This window comes from Mirounga angustirostris, unplaced genomic scaffold (assembly GCF_029215605.1).
Source record: "Mirounga angustirostris isolate CCGP_5_RB_7025 unplaced genomic scaffold, mMirAng1.0.hap1 SCAF_17, whole genome shotgun sequence".
Classification (NCBI taxonomy): Eukaryota; Metazoa; Chordata; class Mammalia; order Carnivora; family Phocidae; genus Mirounga; species Mirounga angustirostris.
In genome coordinates, this window is record NW_026991725.1 from 14,056,189 (window position 1) to 14,063,548 (window position 7,360).

At 38.2% G+C, this 7,360-nt stretch overlaps 1 pseudogene; it reads right to left on the minus strand.

The window, feature by feature from the left end:
• Window positions 1–4,591: 4,591 nt before the first annotated feature.
• Window positions 4,592–5,601, minus strand: LOC123854191 (small ribosomal subunit protein uS2B-like; annotated as a pseudogene).
• Between the last annotated feature and the right edge of the window lie 1,759 nt (window positions 5,602–7,360).

A 7,360-nucleotide genomic window follows, 5' to 3' on the forward strand; every position in this document is an offset into this window, starting at 1 on the left:
GTCTGATTCTAGCCAAAAGATTATATGCTCAGGATATATCACCAGATTCTTTCCTAAATGGGCCACCTGGGTTGAGCTCCTTGCTCAGTGGGGAGTCTGCTTCTTTTTCTCCCTCTGCCCCTCCCCCTGCTCTTGTGCATGCTCTCCCTCTCTCACTCAAATAAATAAATAAATAAATAAATAAATAAATAAATTTTTTTAAAAAGTATCACAGACTCTCACTGCTCTATATTCTGGCAAAGTTCTTATGTTTACACTTTGGTCTAAAATTCTGCAGGATCCTTCATATTCCTGATCCTGTTAACTAAGAAAACACTAATTTTCCATTTAAGTCCAAGAGTACAGAAAATGTGTGTAGGGATAAAGTTGAAACCCAAATCTTTTAAAAAGTTAATTTATTTTTGGGTGTCTGTGCCTGGGTGGCTCAGTCAGTTAAGCATCTGCCTTTTGCTCAGGTCATGATCCCAGGGTCCTGGGAGTGAGCCCCACATTGGGCTCCCTGCTCAGCAGGGAATCTGCTTCTCCATCTCCTTCTGCTCCTTCCCCCACCTTGCTCGTGCTTGCTCACTCTCTCGATCTCTCTCAAATAAATAAATAAAATCTTAAAATAATTTATTTCAGTACCTAACCTTGTTTTCCTAATTTTGGATCTTAACCACATGGTCAAAAATCAGAGGTAACAGCAAATATTACAAGTACAATTTTTTTTTCAAAGATATTAAAAATCGTAAGTACATTTAAAATATTTTCAAAGTGTGGGGGCACCTGGGTGGCTCAGTTAGTTAAGTGTCCGACTCTTGATTTCAGCTCAGGTCATGATCTTGGGGTCCTGGGATTGGGCTCTACGCCTAGTGCAGAGTCTGCTTGAGATCCTCTCTCTCCCTCTCCTTCTGCCCCTCCCCCAACTTGCGTGCATACACAGGCACACTAAAAATAAATAAATAAAATCTTAAAAAATATATTTTCAAAGTGTATTTCTAATTCTGTGAGCAAATCCTTGGATGCACATTTTGCAACATAATTAGAATATTCAATTTAAGATATCCCACTAAAAATTCTATTTGTACAAAGAGTAAAGTTAAGTAGCCTAAAGGCATTTTAGCACCTAGCTGCCAAATTCCAGAGTCTGGATTATTACAAGAACATTCTGCTATCACCTCTAGCAAGAGTCTTGAAGAAAAAAAAGAGAAAAATATGTTGAAAGATTGAGAAAATAAAATCATTATACTTTGGAACCCTTTTAGGACAACTCATTAGTTTCGTGTTACCATTTCTTTATCTAGTAACAATATTCAATTGAATTACTAAAAAGAAGAAATGAATTAAATACCATCTATCACTTTGTTCCCCTAATTTGAACAGTAAGTCAGTTTCATAAATATTTTCTAAGCTATACTTTATGACTCTCTAAACTGATCTCTAAACTCTAAAATATTCTTACTTTCCAAATAATTACCTATTCTGTATTTGCCATTTGTGTCTTTTTTCCCTAGGTAGCAGATTAAGGTCTTTTACTGAATTTTAGTAAATTGATGTTTGCTTGGCATATTTATCATAACAAATACAAACAACTAAGTAATCTAAAGTCACTCGTTCCTTACTTGGAAGTTTGGCCACAAGTGATCCCCCTTTCAAACTTTTATTTCTTATTTTACTTTTTTTTTTTTAAGATTTTATTTATTCATTTGAGACACAGAGACACAGAGACAGAGACAGAGAGAGAGAGAGAGAGCATGAGCAGAGAAAGAAGCACAGGGAGAGGGAGAAGTAGGCTCCGTGCCGAGCCAGGAGCCCGATGTGGGGCTCGATCCCAGAACCCTGGGATCATGACCTGAGCTGAAGGCAGACACTTAACCATCTGAGCCACCCAGGCGCCCCTCTTATTTTACTTTTTTGATAACAGCTTCACAGGGGCACCTTGCTGGCTCAGCCAGTAGTGTGACTCCTGATCACAGGGTCATGAGTTCGAGACCCACATGGAGCGTAGAGGTTACTGATAACAGTTTCACTCAGATATAATTCACATATCAAACTCTTTTATTAGTTATGGTTCTACTTACCATAATATTTCAACTACCATCTAACTACTATAAACAAAATCTCCCTCCATTGTTCTGTTTGTAAACTGTTATCCCTTAGAACTGTGTTAGCAAAAGAAAATTGGGAGTTTTGACAAAAAATTAGAAATAATGAGTTTCTAAAGTTCTTTTCACTGTATCCAGAAGTACCACCACTTACGACACTTTCTAGGGGAAAAAATGCATTGAAAATCCTAAATGCCTGGGTGGCTCAGTCGGTTAACCATCTGCCTTCGGCTCAGGTCATGATTCCAGGGTCCTGGGAAAGACTCCCTCATCAGGCTCCTTGCTTAGCGGGGAGCCTACTTCTCCCTCTGCCTGCCACTCCCCCTGCTTATGCTCACTCTCTATTTCTCTCTCTCTGACATATATAAATACAATCTTTAAAAAAATCCTAAAATAAAGGGTCCTGGGATCGAGCTCTGCATCGGGCTCCCTGCTCCGTGGGAAGCCTGCTTCTCCCTCTCCCACTCCCCCTGCTCGTGTCCCCTCTCTCACTGTGTCTCTCTCTGTCAAATGAATAAATAAAATCTTTAAAAAAAATAAAAAAAATAAATTTCAAAACAAACTTTTAAAATATGATTTGTTCAAAAATTGAGGTTTTCTATTATGCAGACCAGAGAACACCCAGCAGTCTATAAATCACTGTGAAGATGTATTTTTATCTCTTTGGTGGGGAAGTGACAAGTTTAGAAATGTAACGTGTGAGCCAGCTATTTATTCTTTGAAAACTAGAAATTAAACAAGAGAATTTAAAAGCAATATCTTGATTTTCCACTTTTCTTTTCCTTTAGGAAAATCTTAACCTTTTCATTAACAATGAGAAAAAAGTGGGGCACTTGGGTGGCTTAGTCAGTTTAGCGATCAACTCTTGCTTCTGGCTCAGGTCATGATCTCAGGGTCATGGGATTGAGCCCTGTGTTGAGGCTCCGCATGGAGTCTGCTTGAGATTCTTTCCTCTTCCTTTTTCCTCCCCCTCTGCTCCTTCCCCCACTCTCTCTCTTTCTCTCAAATAAATAAATACTGGAGGGGAAGGGGGTGGGGGGATGGAATAACTGGGTGATGGGTATTAAGGAGGGCACATGATGTAATGAGTACTGGGTGTTATATAAGACTGATGAATCACTGAACTCTACCTCTGAAACTAATAATATACTATATGTTAATTAAGTTTAAATAAATTTTAAAAATAAAATCTTAAAAAAAGAAAAAAGAAAAAAAACTTCACATTCCCTAATGATGTGCCACGGCTACTTGTGTTGGTTATGCAAGTTTTATTATATTGTCAAATTTTATTTTATTTTATTTTATTTTTTTAAGATTTTATTTGTTTGATAGAGAAAGACATAGTGAGAGAGGAAACACAAGCAGGGGGAGTGGGAGACAGAAAAGCAGGCTTCCCGTGGAGCAGGGAGCCTGATGCGGGGCTCGATCCCAGGACCCTGGGATCATGACCTGAGCTGAAGGCAGCCGCTTAAAGACTGAGCCACCCAGGTACCCCTATATTGTCAAATTTTAAAAAGCAAAACATATTGTATCTCTTTAAAATATCTTAAATTCAAATACCATAGATTTTAGAAATATTAAGTAGTCATTTAATTCAATATGCACAAATCTCATTTGGGAGATATATTTTAACCAACCACTTTGTCAAAACATCTAATAATTTTACAAACTCTTCTTCAGCTTTCTCAATCATTATAAGGTCTTAATTATCTTTAGTCTTTTGATTAGGTATCAGTTTCTGACTCATTCTATAAGTAAAAGTTTAAATTTTAACTCCTTACATTTCAGGAAGAAGACTAGCAATAACAAATAGCCTACCCATGAATAAATAAATATTTTTAGCTTGCCAGTATTTCACAATTTTCTGTGAAAAGACCAAGAAATATATTACTATATCATTATAGCAGATTTCAAAATATCACTCTCAGATTACAGAATTCCTTACTGACTGACATTTTGGTTATCTGCAGGAAAGCCAAAAACTGAAAGCCACATAGCAATTAAATATAGAAAAATGTTTCCTAATTTTCTGATAAAATGAAGACCACAGTCTTTTGTCTATAAATACAATGAAAATGCTCTAAAACTCAATTAAAAAGTTAAGGATAATAAGAATAACATTCCTTCAAAAATTAGTCGAGATTGTAGAAATTTTATCTTATACAAATTTTATCTCTGTACATAAATATAAAATTTTTATTCTTGGAGATGAAATTTTAAAGTAGACTCCACGCCTAATGTGAGGCTTCAACTCATGACCTTGAGATCGAGTCTCATGCTCTACTGACTGAGCCAACCAGACACTCTGTGTTCTTAGAGATAAGAAAAACCACAAATATACCTACTACTAAATGAATAGCATTTTGAGTGCTTCCCAAAGGCAAAACCAAAATCTTTGAAGCAAAATAAAAACTCATGTTCATAATACATTTTTTCCAACTTTTCAAAACTGTTTATTTTCCATCAACCTTATTTCCATTTTGTTTAAGAGTCTGTGGAAGAACAGCTTAAGACCACTCAGTGGTTGTTCTGACCCATTCAGTGGCCTGAACAGTGGTAGCTGCAGATCACTCTTCAGTGGCAGTCTGAGTACTCCAGTCTCCAGTAGGGAACTAACTGCTGTGAAGGCAGAGAGGGCACCTCTACACCTTTAGAAAAGTCTGTGACATCAGGTTGAGAGCACTCAACTGCTTCCACCTGCATTCCATTCACCTGAATTTCCTCCTTGGTCATAGCCTTTTCAGCAGCAGCCTACTCTCCCTTTTCAATCTCTTCAGGATTGCTGGAGAAATACAGATCAAGCATGATCTCCCATGGGTGTTTATGGGAGACAGTGCCACACATGCATAGAACTTCCCAGGCCAGCATCTACCACATCAGACCTCCCTTGTTGTAAGGGAGCTCCCTTGTTGTAAGGGAGCTCCCTTGTTGTAAGGGATGGCAATGTCCACATAGCACAGAGGAGAGTCTTACACAGAGCAATGGTAGGCACATTAACATAAGACATCTCTGTGGTGGCTGATGGTCAGCCTTGGGATCAGTGACCACCAGAAGTCATGGCTCCCAGAAAGCTGCCTGGATCTGATTAGTGGAGGTTCCAGAAGTAAAGTGGCCAGCAATAGCAGAGGCTCCAGTGGCAGCAGCAAACTTCAGCACAGCTTGCCAGCCAGTATTCCAGGATGACAGGACACTGACATTAGCCAGGTTTTCAACAGCAACATTGGCATGACCTGCCAGCAGAAGCTTCTCCCAGGTTCTCTTCAGATTTATGATATAGATGCCATCACTTTTCCTTTTGCAGATGCACTCTTCCATTTGGAAATTGAGGTTTGTGCCACCTAAGTGGGTTCCTGCTGCAAGGAATTTGAGGACATTCTCCTTCACTTGCAGGACATCAAGGACTCCAAGCATTATGAAAGTTTCCCTTTAGGTCATGTATAGAACCCAGAACAATGCTATATAGACTCCTCTCTGGGTAGTGTGGAAAGGGCATAATACATTTAAATCACAAACTATGGCGCTCATTATGCAGTCAGTTTAACAAGGTATAACATCTCAACAACTGAAAAACATAAACTCTTTTTTTTTCTTTGAAGAGATATAAAGTCATGGATACTCCATGGAGTCCCTCTCTTCAGATAAGGTCTTTGTACAACAGCTCTCATTAATGACAGTGCAGATGTACTGACATCCTTGGAATTTTTCATTAGGATTTAAACTAGCTGTATCCTATCTCATGGGTCTTTTCTTTGATGAGCTGCATTTTCCCTCTTCCTTGTACTATCCATCGTGTTAGTAATGATTAGAACTGAAACAGACTTAATTACAGTAACTTCCAAATAAGGTACTAAATACAGTTCTTTGTTCAGTCAGCTGTGATTGTCCATGAAAATCACAGGAGTGTTTAAACAAGAGGCACAGGATTCTATTAAATTATGTTCTAGGACCTAAGCTTTTTTTATATAGGTATTTATAAGACAACTTATATTTAGAGAATGGATTATAATTTCAGCAAAATAAACTTTGTTCTTCCACGTGGGACTCAAAATGGCAATACCTGAAACACTGTGATTAACTAGTATATATAGTACCTGTTCATTTTGAAACAATGAAAAAGTATTGCTTCTATTAGAACTGAGCAAAGAAAGATCAAAGTAAATTTGTGAGATGTAACTACAGGTTCAGCCAAGAGCAGAAGAGGAAAACCCTCTCACTTTTTTACACATTTCTCAATGTGATTTAGTTATTGAGATATTACTACTTCGTTACTAAACTACTTTGTCACCTTAAAGCTTACTTTTTAAAAAATTTTAATTCCAGTAGAGTTAACATACAGTGTTAATATTAGTTTCAGTTATACAATATGGTGCTTCAGCAATTCCATATATCACCCGGTGCTCATAACGATGTGTGTACTCCTTAATCCCCATCACCTATTTCACCCATCCCCCTACTCACCTCCATTCTAGTAACCATCAGTTTGTTCTCTATAGTTGTCAGTTTCTTGGTTTACCTCTCTTTTTTCCCTTTGTTTGCTTTCTTAAATTCCACATATGACTGAAATCATATGGTATTTGTCTTTCTCATACTGAGTGACTTCACTTAGCATTATACTCTAGCTCCACCCATGTCATTGCAAATGGCAAGATTTCATTCTTTTTTACAGCTAAATATCCATTATACACACACACCCCCCACATCTTCTTTAGAGTTTTTTTTTTAAGATTTTATTATTTTTTTGACAGAGAGAGAGAGAGCACAAGTAGGCAGGCAGGGGGAGAGGGAGAAGCAGGCTCCCCACGGAGCAGGGAGCCCGATGTGGGACTCGATCCCAGGACCCTGGGATCATGACCTGAGCTGAAGGCAGCCACTTAACTAACTGAGCCATCCAGGTGCCCCACACACCCCACATCTTCTTTATCAATTCATGTATCAATGGACATTTGGGCTGCTTCCATAATTTGGCTATTGTAAATAATGCTGCTATAAACATTGGGGTGCATGTATCCCTTTGAACTAGTGTTTTTGTATTTTGGGGGTAAATACCCAGCAGCGTGATTACTGGGTCATATGGTAATTCTGTTTTTAACTTTTTGAGGAACCTCCATGCTGTTTTCCAGAGTGGCTGTACCAGTTTGCATTCCCACCAACAGCACAAGAGTGCAAGATCCCACCACATCCTTGCCAACACTTGTTGTTTCTTATGTTGTTTTTTTTTTTTAAAGATTTTATTCATTTATTTGAGAGAGAGAGAATGAGAGAGAGCACATGAGAGG